Source organism: Globicephala melas, chromosome 3 (assembly GCF_963455315.2).
Source record: "Globicephala melas chromosome 3, mGloMel1.2, whole genome shotgun sequence".
Taxonomy (NCBI): domain Eukaryota; kingdom Metazoa; phylum Chordata; class Mammalia; order Artiodactyla; family Delphinidae; genus Globicephala; species Globicephala melas.
In genome coordinates, this window is record NC_083316.1 from 115,207,276 (window position 1) to 115,220,342 (window position 13,067).

General features: G+C 42.2%; 1 protein-coding gene across 2 annotated transcripts in view; it reads left to right on the forward strand.

The window, feature by feature from the left end:
- The window catches only part of CTNNA1 (catenin alpha 1), a 345,218-nt gene that overhangs the window by 27,557 nt on the left and 304,594 nt on the right, over positions 1-13,067 (forward strand). Inside the window, exon 1 of one of the 2 annotated variants that reach the window (XM_060296265.2) lies at positions 54-165. The exons of the other annotated variant lie outside the window; for it this stretch is intronic. The gene's annotated coding sequence lies outside the window, so the exon portion shown is untranslated. Of the gene's footprint in view, positions 1-53; positions 166-13,067 lie in introns of those variants that run through there. 2 annotated transcript variants of the gene reach the window in all.

The following is a 13,067-nucleotide window of genomic DNA, read 5'->3' on the forward strand; positions in this document are numbered from 1 at the left end:
CGGGATAAATTGCGAACAGTCTCCTTGCGTCAGTTGCCTGAGAGGAGGGGCCTGTTGCGCCTGCGCAACTGGGATCCTACTGAGGGCCTGGAGCGCATGTGCGCAGGGAGTGGCGGAGACCGGGGAGGAGTCTAACTAGAGCTGTCAGAGGACGCTCCAGCTCACGTGAGTTTGGTCCCAGCGTTGCCCTGGGAGAGCCCCGGGCGGATACACGCTCTACGCGAGTTGACGTTTCCTCCTCGAGGAGGGCGCCATTTTGTACTGCGCCTTTGTTCAGTGTGCACCTGGGATTCAAAATCTTGGTAGTTCAGCCTCGTCATTTCTTCGTCTTCTGACCGCTTGTTGCTATTGCAGTAACTTGAAATAAACCTACATATGCAGACTTTCGACAAATTCTTTCAGAGTTTTACCACAGAGACCTTGGGTTTTGAACTACTAAAGCAGCCCTTCATTCAGACAGAGCATTGGGTTGCCTTAGGCTAATTATCTTGCAGACCATCCCGAGAAAAAATACCTGAGCTCAGGATCTTACCTGCCCAGGTTTGCTCTGAAGCAGAGCAGGACCCTGTGGGCCCACTTGGGCACAAAAGCCTTTCTGTGTCCCCCATTTATTGTTTGTAGGAAATAGGCTTCATTCAGCCTCTTTGATTGTCCCTTAGTTCCAAAAGCCAGATTCAAGCAGTTGCTAATTTGGGAAGGGAAACAAGGGAGGCGCAGTCAGGAAGCAATAGTGCAGCCCTGGCTCAGGGTCCTGGTTTGCAGTCAAGGACTATACATAATAATATCTGTGAGTTCTGTGGAAACTATCCCCTACCCAAATGGAGGATGGTAACTTCAGGCTGAGGGCAAGATTCCTGGAGTGCTGCCCTGTTACCTCACCACCAACCGGTCAGAAGAAAGTCACACGCCCTGCACCTCTCACCCCCAAATTTTGCATATAAAATCTTCCCCCAAAACCATCAGGGAGTTAGGGGATTTTTTTAGAGCATAAGCCACCCATTCTCCCTGTTTGGCCCTGCAATAAACCTTTCTCTGCTCGAAACTCTGATGTTTTGGTTTGTTTGGCCTCACTGTAAGTCAGGCACATGAACTTGTGTTCAGTAACAGCTCCTCAGGCCCATCTCAAAACCTTGTTGCTTGGGACAGATGGCGTGGGTTCTGTAACAAGATGCCACTGACCTCTCTGCTGTGACCACTTTCAGATTTGTAAGAAAAAGAATTAATTCATCGATTCAACAAATATGTCTTGGAATGCCTTGATTTTAGAAATGAAGTAATTTGTCCTTAAAGTCTCAAAGTCCAATTTCAAAAGAGAAAGATGCTCCACTGTTAAGTGACCACCACTGTGTGAGGAATTATGAAGGAAATTTGGGGGGAAGTTTAGGAGGGAAAGAAGATAGCTGAGTTCACATTGTGAGGGGGGAGGGAAGTGGGAGTAAGAAAATAAAAAGTCAAACATAATATTGCTTATAGATTATACAGATCCTAAAAAAAAAGTACCCTCACCCTTTTATTTGTTAGTTGTCATTATATTATCTTTACTTGTCTACTTCATACTTTAATTTCTCTTGTTTTCTTAATTCCCTCAGAGGTGGACTTTCCTGAGGTCATCCAAGTTACAGTCTAATGGCCCCTATTTTAAAGAGATTTGTATGCTAAAACAATATACTGATGCTAAAGAACATGGAGGGGGGAGGGATAAATTGAGAGATTGGGATTGAGATATACACACTACTATATATAAAATAGATAACTAATAAGGACCTACTGTATAGCACAGGGAACTCTACTCAATACTCTGTAATGACCTATATGGGAAAAGAACTAAAAAAGAGTGGATATATGTATAACTGATTCACTTTGCTGTACACCAGAAACTAAACATTGTAAATCAACTATACTCCAATAAAAATTATTTTTAGAAAAATAACATAGAAACATAGAGAGGAGTGACAAATAAATAATATTAAACATGGAAGCAAAATAGAAATTGAAAACTTCACATCCCTACCTTGCATATGATAAAGAGGGAGGAGGGCAAGTGGAGTAATTGGAATAACTGCATTCTCCTCACTTCCCTCTTTTCTCTACTGGTTCTCTTTAGAATTTGCTTTTTTTCCTTCTTGTTGCATATACTTAAAAACTGCACAGTGTTAATCAAAAGAATCCTGGAATCAAATGGTGTTAGCTAAAGGTTGTCAGAGATGATGATTCTGGGGGTACACATATCACTGAGGTTCCTGGTGTTTTCCCCAAGAGCCTGGCAAATACTCAACATGACCACAAGGGGGATGTTGTAGCTCTAGATACTATTCAAAGCAGGAGTCTGAGAATGGGGCTGCATGTATTGTATTTGCCAGTGTGAAGGACAGGTTTTGGGGTTGTTCTGCAAATTAATATAGCCTACAGCCGGATGGCTTGAAGAAATAAGCATGAATCTAAAAAGAGCTGGCTGCAAATGAATAAGAGTGGATGGTTAGATCCACGGCCGGGTGATGCAATTATTCATCATACAACACAGCACTGTATTTCATTTCTCTGTTGTCATTTCAGTGTCATACTGGAAAGTGAAAGGAGCTGGTACATAATTTGCATGTGGGTAAATGTTTACCAGACAGAACAGGTGGGTGTCCAATACCTGTGCATACTATATTTTAAATTATATTCTAACTGACATGATTTTTTTTTTTTGAGGTACGCAGGCCTCTCACTGCCGTGTAATTTTTATTTTAGCATATTTTGAGAGAGGAAACCAGTTTCAATTTTTAAGTATTTAACTCCCAGTCATTAATAGGAAATGTCATTAGATAGTAATCACTAATAGTTGTTAAGTGTTTACTTAAGTGCCCCACTGTCCTAAATGCTTTCTAACATTATTTAATGGAATGATCAAAACAATGGTTTCAAGGGAATAATACTATTGGTATTCCCATTTTGCAGATGTGGAAACTGAGGCTTAAAGTGGTCAAGTATGTTATATAGGTCACAGGGCAATTGAATGGTAAAGCCAGATTTGAAGCCAGACTGTCTGACTCCAGAACCTATACTGCTAACCACTAGGCTCTGCTGCCTCATAACAAAACTGGGTCTGATCTTTTATCTCCACATATACAGAAGATGAGTTTTGTAACACTGGCCTAATCCATTATTAACAGCAGCTATTTTAGGCAATTGAATTAAAGTTATAAAAGAATTTTTATGTAGTTTAGGTTCCAAGACATCTATAAAGAAAGTTCAATCTGTAATAGAACACATAAGATCAAGCTTATATTTTTAAAGCAGTCTCTTTAAACTGGTGACTCAGATGACGTTTTATTCAGTTTTCCCAGAGATGAATATCATGCTGTGGCACTTTCCATCTTCATGAAATAAAATGTGGCATACTGCAGGGATTTGTCATTTTTATTCTCCTTGGAATTTTTTATGTACCTGCAGCAGATTTCAGGAGACAGTTCCCACTTTTCCATTTGGGCATTAGCTATACTATATTGGAGTACATTACACAGTGTCACTTCACTCAAGTCTGATTCAACAGAGCTTGCCCCAGTGAAGTGTAGGAAGTATTATGTCAGGTGATGTCTCTGTACCTGGGGTTGGTGACAATTAGCAGGTTTCATTTTATATGGAATGCCTGGTAACCCACCAACCTGCCTTCCTTCTGATAGGAGAAAAGAGAAATAGAGGATGACCCTAAAAGAAAACTAAGGTAGCAATAAATCAAAATAAGATGTCCCTTTGTTTAGGTTGGATATTTACATTCCAGTGATAATGCAGTCTCATTGCACAGGGTAAAAATCAGTCAGTTAACCTCACTCGGATTTTCATTCAGGTTTGGAAAACAGTCGGCTATTGGATAGGTCCAAAGAGCTGTGTGTGAGGTACCTATTTGGGGAGGGCGTAGGACTGACAAAAGCAGAGATTTGCTCTTTATGAAGACCTATTTAATAATTAATTCTTAAGGATGCAGGAGTGTTTTCTGAATGCTTTCATTTAAAGGTCCAGAATTTTAATTTATTCTTGATCAGAATGTTATAGCGGAAGCAACCCTGAACTAGGACTTGAGCCTGAACTTGGGTTCCAGAAACACAGAAAGGTCTTTAGATATCACTTAAAATCTAACCTTTTATTTAATAGATGAGGAACTGAGAGAATCAGTGAGTTGCCCAAGGTCACACAGACAGTGTTAGCTTCTGTTCTACAGCCTCCATTTTTACTTGGTATGCTTTTTAGAAATCACCCACATGATTTCAGACTAAATGGTCAATCAGTACAGTTTTTCAAATGCTTACAGACAACTCTGGCTCATATACCCGCTTCCTCCTGTCTCAACCTTACTCTTTAAGGTACACAATTAGTGAAATTATATCAGCTATCTTTTCAGATCTCCTGGATTGCATCCTCTCTCTATGTGAGGGGCTTTTGGTTTCTAAGGTTCCCCACCTCGGCTCCCCAGCTGTCAGGAGAGGAGGTACCCAGGCTTCCTTAGGTGATGAGGATTTAATTGAAGGCTAGTTGGAAGAAGTACAGGCATTGTCTCAATACCCATAGAACCAGAGTTCTGGCAGAACAAGTTGGGTGGCTCCTCCTCCTTGGTCAGGCCCCAGCAGGACCTGGCTGTAGTGACTTGTTATCAGGCTTCTGATGTTCCCCTCTGCACTGACTCTGCCCTTTCCATGGCTCAGCTTCTTTATGTCTGCTTCTCTAATTCTTCTATTGCAGTAGTTCCTACATTTCAGTAGGCATCAGAATTACTAGGAAGCTCTTTAAGCATACCAACCCGAGAGATTTAGGTCCTGTAGGTCTGAGGTGGGTCAAGTAATCTGCATGTTTAACAGGTTCCACAGGAGATTCTGATAGGGGTGGGGATTAAGGACCACACCTTGTTTAGAAACACCCCAAGTAACATGGTGTCTTCTGGTCACCACATTTTTTCATTACACATCCTATTAGAAAAATATTTGAGAGACTTCCCTGGCAGTCCAGTGGTTAAGACTGCACACTTCCACTGTAGGGGTCTCGGGTTCAATCCCTGGTAAAGGAACTAAGATCCCGCATGCTGTGTGGTGTGGCCAAAAAATTAAAAAAAAAAAAAATTGAGCACACACCTCCATTATGTGTATATTTATGTATTTAGAAGCTATGTATGTAGTACTATTATTAAACATATATAAAAATGGAAAAAATAAATATAAATACATTTGAATACTTTCTTCCTGTACTCTAATGTATCCCCAGGGCTGCTTGTACTACCCTTGCTACCTTTCTGTGTGGCTTGAAGTACACCATCGTTATGGAGTGACTTTATTGGGCAGAGTAAAGGCACAGAAAAGTAGCACGTTGTTTCAAGGGTCACTGGGTCAGCTCATAGGCCTTTGGTTTAGGTGCCAATTCTTTGTTTTATTGAACTAGAGGTTGGGGTGGGGGTGGGAGTGGTGACTGTGTGTGGCATGATGTGAAGAAAGCTGGTTCACCTAGAAGGAGCCCTGTGACCCCCTTCTTCAGGGGAAAGGGAGAATCTGTGAGCATGATAGCTGCCGTGGGTCTCATGAACACCTGTCTTTCACCGTAGACTAATGAACTGTTTCTAAGCCTGTCAAAGTGCAAACGTGACTCCACAGAGGCTGTGGATGAGGCTACCCTGCGTGTGCCCTCTGCAGCTTTCCATGACTTCCCAGAAGGAAGTCTGGTTTACTCTGGGCTGTTGTGCCAGGATGTGTGTGTGTGTGTGTGTGTGTGTGTGTGTGTGTGTGTGTGTGTGTGTGTGTGTGTGTGTGTGTGTGGTGCTTGCCCACTTCTCTATCATTCCATTTGTAGCACAGCTCCCTGGCCTAAGCTGGGGAGGCTGCTCTCAGGATTAAAGGCAGCCAATAGAACACCAGCACCAAAGCCCTGGAGAACAGCACCTGTGTTTGTGTGATCAAGTGTCTACAGGTAACTTAATGAGAAGTAGTAACTGAGTCCCTGAACCCAAATACAGGTCTTCTCTGTGCATCTTCCCTGTTTTTAGATATACATACTCCCAGTAGCCAAAGAGGCTTCACTTTTCCTGATGCATAATTTGTAGTTCTTTGATATTGCTCTCTTTCCCTAGGGCACTATTTTGTGAGTGGAGCATCATTTCCATGAGTTAGAGCAACCACATTGAGACAAGCAGACTGAAGGCATTATCAGAGCCCAAAGTCAGAACTGGACAAATCCCAGGCATGTTTCAAAAATCAAGTGACTTATTAATAAGTCATTTAAGCTGGAAGTGGGTTCCCCACAATCTTTTTTCCAAATAATTTTCCTACCCTTACTTGGAGACTTTTTGTGTCTTCAGCTTTCTTATGTTACCTTAGGTATTTGAGTGCTGGTGCTCTATACTCTCAAAGGCCATGGAGAGTGTGCCACTGTTTTGAGCTCTGCAGAGGAGAGAGGGATGGGTGCTTCTTGGATTCAGGGCCGTTAGCAGCCGTGCATATGTGTCTATTTCCTGATTGATAGGGATATTTGAAAATAAATTATTTAGAATTTCATTGTTTTTCACTTAGCTTTATATTACTGAAAATCTCTAGGCTGGAAACACGATTGTTTCTGTCACTTTGTGTTCTTCCAGTTGGCATGTGTGCTTGCCATTTTGTGTTCTGCTTTTTATGCTTAGTTATCTTTTCTAAAAATATATACTTGTCAACCTGGTCTCATATACTTGTCATTTTTAATGGCGGTCTATATAATCTTATTCTTTCTTGAGATTCATAAGTTTATTCCACTTAATCCTCTTTGCTTCTACTATTTTGCAGGGTATTTGGAGAGATTTGCTGCATTTCTAAAGAATCTCAGAAAACAAGCTTCATTTCAAAACCTAAACCAGCATTTGCTTTTCTTCACTTTGAGGGAGCACATAGGTATTGAATTCTCTGCCACTGGGCACACCAGGGTATTGAATTCTCTTCTCTGAAGTCCATGTCTGTGGGTCTGACTGGGCCACTTGATCAGCAAGAGGTCTCAGACACCAAACTGGGGAATAAATTAAACTGACAGAGTACTTGATATTTTCAAAGAGTCACTTAGGTTCTGTCTATTACTGCAGTGTTCAAAACGTAGACATAGTTCATTGCTGTGATTAAAGCGACTTTCACCATTAGCCTCTTTGTTCTTGTAAGATATAGCGGTAGGCTATAGCTGGTTCATCATTTGGGGGTGTAATGGTTAGCTAAAGCTATTTTTCTCCAAAGGTCCAGTTATTACTTTAGTTTTTCTCCAAAACTTCAGCTTTAGCGGGAAAGAGCCATAAATTTTGTGACATAGCTGCCTCCTCATCTGTCTTGGGAGTTATAGACTGCACATATAAGACAATTCATGTACCTCTGCATAATGAGGTGAGCTTTAAAAATCATCAATCTTCACTTAACATGCAGGTGGTGTTGGGTGCCAGCTTTAGAAAAACTGATGTAGTTGCCAAGTTCATGAGTGTCATAAATCATTCATGCTAAGGTAGCCCAGAATCATGCTGTCCTCTGAAGCAGACCAATTTCAAGGTGGTTGTTAAACACAAAAATATGAGTCGGGATGATTGTTTTTCAAAATCAAATGCACTTTTTATTTGAAGAGTAAAACCAAATTATCTTTCTTTTTTAAGTTGAAGTCAGTTTTCTAAGACCCTCCCTTCACCCTCAAAGAATCTATCAATAATAATATCTTTTCTTCCCTGATCCCTGAATTCTATTAGAAATACATCACAAAATATATAACTTGTACATTTGCAATCGAGACCATTAATGTGCTGAAAATGAGATTCAGATCTCTCAATAAATCTTGAGGCACATTATTAGGGAAAAACTCTATTAAATTTTTTGGGGGTATTTTCTTCTTGTGCCATTATTTTACATGAAGTTGAAACCGCACAACTAAGATGGGACTCGAACCCAACCAAAACCCAGATTGGGAGTTGAACCCACGGACTGGGATTCGAACTCACTGTGTTTTGATTAAGATTGCACAGCTGGTCTTAGGACTTAATGAAGCTCAGGTTCGTTATGTCTCAGCATAGAAGGAATTCAGCGAGAGGCAAAGTGATAGGTAAGAAATGGATTTATTTAGAGAGCTATAGATTTCATAGACAGAATGTGATCCACCTCAAAAGGCAAGAGCAGCCCTGGGAGAAACACAGTCCACAGACAGAGAGAAGATGAGAGGCGCGAAAATATGGGTTGGTTAGTTTTTATGGGCTGGATAATTTCATAGGCTAATGGGTGGGAGGATTATTCCAACTATTTTGGAGAAGGGGCAGAGATTTCCAGGAATTGGGCCACTGCACACTTTTTGGCCTTTTATGGTTGGCGTCGGAACTGTCATGGCACCTGTGGGTGTGTCATTTAGCTTGCTGATATATTACAATGAGTGTATAATGAGGCTCAAGGTCTACTGGAAGTTGAATCTTCACCATCTTGGACCTAACCGGTTCTAACCAGTGTTTGTCGTATCCTCAATGTCTACGTCTTTCTTTTAAAGGTTGTGCTCTGCCCCCTTCCCTCCTGTTTCAAAGTTACAATGGATAGTAGGCAGGCATAGCCCTCTTCCACCCTGCCTGAGTCTTCAGGGCTAAAGAGGGGGAAGGAGTAGGGCCTAAAGAGAAGTGACCCCTGGGACAGAAAGCTTGAAGCTGAGCAGTGTGATGTGCCCCTCTAAGTCGTCAGGCTTTATCCAGGTTTCTGGAAGATGGGTTTTAAACTGAAGTGTTTTATCTGAAATTTGCTCATTTGATAGATGAAGAAGACTATGAGGTTGGATATTATTGAGGAAGGAAAACATGCTAGTATTTTCAGTGAGAAGACTTCAAAGAGAAAAACAGAGAAAAATGAAGTTTTGCCTGAGGCTATTAGGTTCTCAGTGGGTAGTTAAGTGTCTGTGTCCCTTTGTGTAGTCTCCAGCACAGGGCCATACACCAGGTGACATGTGACTTCTCTTTGGTGTATCTCAGAAGTTCTTTTGAGGTGAATGTGTTGATCATATGGGTAGCCTTGTTTAAAGATTGTAGGGGCCAATTCCAGGCAGAACATCTTTTTCACTGAGTGTAATCTCCCACTCCCCCACTGCAAACTCACTGTTTCTTTATGCCTCCATGCCTTGTATATACCTTTCCCACTATTTGACAAGCTCTTCTATTTCTTGTCTAAATGTCGAGCTCCTACTTATCCAGTAAAACCCTCTTAAATCTCACCTTCTCTCTAAAGCCTTCTCTGGCTTCCTGAGACGGAGCTTGTCACTTGATCCTCTTTGCTTCTAGAATATTTATTCACAGTCTTGTTATGACACACACATGGGAGTTAATCAGCATATTCGTCCCTCCCACTAGACTGTGAGCATCTTAAGGACAAGAACAGAGTTTTATTAATGTAGGTATTGCTAGTACCCACCATATCTGACACCAAGTGGAAACTCAATGAAAAATCTCATCCTTTTTTTTTAAAAAATTACCCTCTCCACCTGAGCACTAACATAAAGCCTTGGGAGAGAACAAAGCTTTTTTAAGTTACATTTCATCGTAATTTGTGAATGCTAAGACTAACTCACAAAGCGTTTACTTGAGTCCCCTATAAAGATGCCTAAGGGTAGAGAGCGACAGAGGCAAGGAGAAATTTCCTGCGTTCTCACTGTGTCCTGGGATTTTCTGTAGATTCTGGGCAGAGTAAGTCCTGTTCTTTCTTCCTGCATAATATCTCTAGGACTTGTATGCCTTTGTCTTCTCGCTGCAGTCATTCTAACCTAGGTGACATCTTTCCATACTTGAACTGTAGAAGTTATATCAGGTATGACTCTCAGTTTATAAATTCAGGTGTAAGGGAAGTATCACATTTATTTATAAGCTTAAATAAAGGTAAACTCCAGTTGTATGCTCCTATCCCATCTGACTGGTGGGAAATTTAACCTCATTTATATTTCATCTTCAGATCTGAATTTTGCTTCCAGTATCTTATATTTTGCCATGAGATTGGAAGCGGCTTTGAGATGCTGGTTATTGCTGAGACACCTGCTGTGCCATTATTTGCACCATCCCTTCAGGTCCAGGGCCTGAGTGTCTGATCTTCCTCCTTGACTCACAGAAACCTTTTGTGAGGCTATGAATCCTGCAGCTTAGAGTCCTGTCTCCTAGTTGTATCATGGGGCCAGTCTTCTCTAGGGTTGTGTTCCCTCCTCAGGTGCTGCCAAGGAGCAAGGTCTGGGTCCCCCTGTTGTACAAACCCATCTTCATCTACAACCCAGGGGAATCTCTTTCTAGTCTTCCTGGAGCACTTCCCTGCATTATGCTGCTCTGAGGCTGGTTAATCTTGCTCTTTTATAGTAATCTTAATGGTCTTTTAAATCCCAAACCCCTATCACTACAACCAAAACTTTTATTTCCTTTATCTTAAATTTCCATGGGTTAAGGGAAATATCTCTCATCCAGTTCTTTCAGCAAAAAAAGAAAAGAAAAATTTTAAATCGTGTCATATGCTGATCTCCTAACTGGCTTCCTTTCCATTTTTTCCCCTCTCTTCTCCATTCAAATTATTTTGTACGTTCCAATCAGAATAGTTGTTCTAAAGCTCTTGCCCAGAAACCCTCAGGGGCTTCTCATTGCCTCTAGAATAAAAATCAAAGCTCCAAGCTCCTTAGTCTACCTTTAGGGCTTTTCATGATTTTCTTCACCTTTGAAATGCGACTTCCCATTGCTCCTTTGTCAGAGGCCCCTGGCTTAGCCCTGTTCCTCTAACCCCACACTGTCCCACCTCCTCACCACACCCGACTGATGTGACACCCAGAACAAGTGCCAGCTCAGAAAGCTTGGTGGTTAGCGCATTTCACAGTGATCTAGTCCTCCATAAACCTAGTTCTCTTCTGTACATCCATTTGGTACCTGAGGCTATGGTTTATCATCTGGTGCCTGTTTCTGCCTTTCTCATCTAGATTTGTGAGCCTCTCAAGTACCGAGACCTCTACTTTCTTGTATCCTGAGCCACCACCGGGCTCTCCATAGTATGGGGTGCTCACTAAATGCTGATTAATGAATATCATGACATGGACACAGGATCCTACCTAAGCACACCCAGCCCTGCCATATAGTGAGAAGCAGGAAAATGAAGGGGAAAAGGGGCCAGGTTTCATTACTGCCATAAAAATAATGAGTGTTTCATTGGTGTCTACCATCAAGGAATAGCCTCCTTGCTTGCCTCCAGCACCAGAAGAAGCATTTGCCCTAACAATGACAAACAAATTCCACTATCAGAGTAAGTGGTCCAGAGCTCCTCTGGGTGGTGGGCACTCTGGCTTTGCCATCCTTTGGCTTTTCCACAGGCTGCCCTTCACAATAGGTTTCTCTGTCATGAATGCAAACTAGCCAATCACTCTTGAACAAACCAGCTTCCCTGACACCTGCTCAAAGTAATTCTTCTCTCACCAAGCTATGGTTAATAAACACAAATGATTGCCATTCGCTTCTTCTTGGCCAATCCTGTGAGGGTGTCTTCACACAAATAGGCAGGTTGACCAGAGAGGCAGCTCCAGCTCAAACTCTGGGGAAATGGAGAGTTTCCTGCCTCAGCCCTTGGGGCTTCAAGAGTACTTCACTTGCTGCTTATACCAGCTTCCTGTGGACAACCCCCACCGCCCATGCCAAGTCCTTTCTGGCCTTCATGCATGTTGATCTAGTGATAGGGAACAGGCAGAGGGGATTCCAGCATCATCCCAGTGGTTTGACTGGATAACCTTAAAATTCCTTCCAGTACTTCAAATCTTTGATCCTATAATTTTCACTTGCATTGCTTTTAATCAACACTTAAAATCTCCAGCTTTCTGCTGATCCCTTCAACCTCCTCACCTCGACCCCTTTTCCACTTGATTGATTCATTCTAGCCACTCAGGCCTTCTCTCAGTTCCTTCATTGTGTTGCTTCTGCCTTCCCACATGTCCTTTCTGCTTCCTAGGTCCCTCTTCTCACCACCAGCCATTTGTCTAACCCTACTTAGCCTTCAGGTCCCCCCATTTCTTTTTTTAAAATTTATTTATTTTTGGCTGAGTTGGGTCTTTGTTGCTGCGCATGGGCTTTCTCCAGGTGTGGCACGCAGGGGCTACACTTCATTGCGGTGCGTGGGCCTCTCATTGTGGTGGCTTCTCTTGTTGCGGAGCACAGGCTCTAGGCGCGCGGGCTTCAGTAGTTGTGGCACGTGGGCTTAGTAGTTGTGGCTCGTGGGCTTAGTTGTTCTGTGTCATGTGGGATCTTCCTGGACCAGGGCTCAAACCCGTGTCCCCTGCATTGGCAGGTGGATTCTTAACCACTGCGCCACCAGGGAAGTCCTGGGTCCCCCCATATTTTAATGTCACTTGTGTAGGCAAGCTTCTTTAACCCCCAAACTAGATTAGATTCCTAATGCCCAGACCGGTCCTGCATATTATCTTCAACAGCGTTTTGTGCACTTATATTCATTAAACCACCTTTTAGTAAAAATTTGTTTGGTGTTTATCTTCTCCAGTATTTTGAAAGCTCCATGTGCATGGGGACTGTGTCTGTTCTGTTTACAGTTTTATTGCCAGAACCTAGCCCAATGCCTGACACCTAGTAGCCATTCCGTAAACGTTCATCAACTGGCCAACTCTGCTTCCCACTTCAATCATGCATTTCCCCTGCTGTTCATTGATGTATTGATTTACTGCTGCTTTTCTGCTATTTATGCTTATCTGTTTAATGTTAGCTGTCTTAAGTTGTACTTTCCTGGAGGGCAGAGAATCCATGTATATAATTTTCTTTCTATAGTGCTTTGTACGTGGGTGTATGTGGCAGTAAGTGTTACCATGGAAGGGACTTTGACTACATAAGTCGTGGTGATTTATGACTCCCTGTGTTACCCCTGGGAATGCCCAAGGTGCAAGGGGCAGGATATGGGGCAGGAATGTAACAGCACAGGAGGTTTTAGGACACTGTTAAAAGTAGCTTCTCTCAAAACTAGTAATACTGCAGGGTAACAGGAGGAAAGAATAGAGGATGCTTTGGGAAATTAAGAAAAACAGGGAGAAGTGGCAGAGCTTAAATCCATAGGCCTCATTTTCCACAA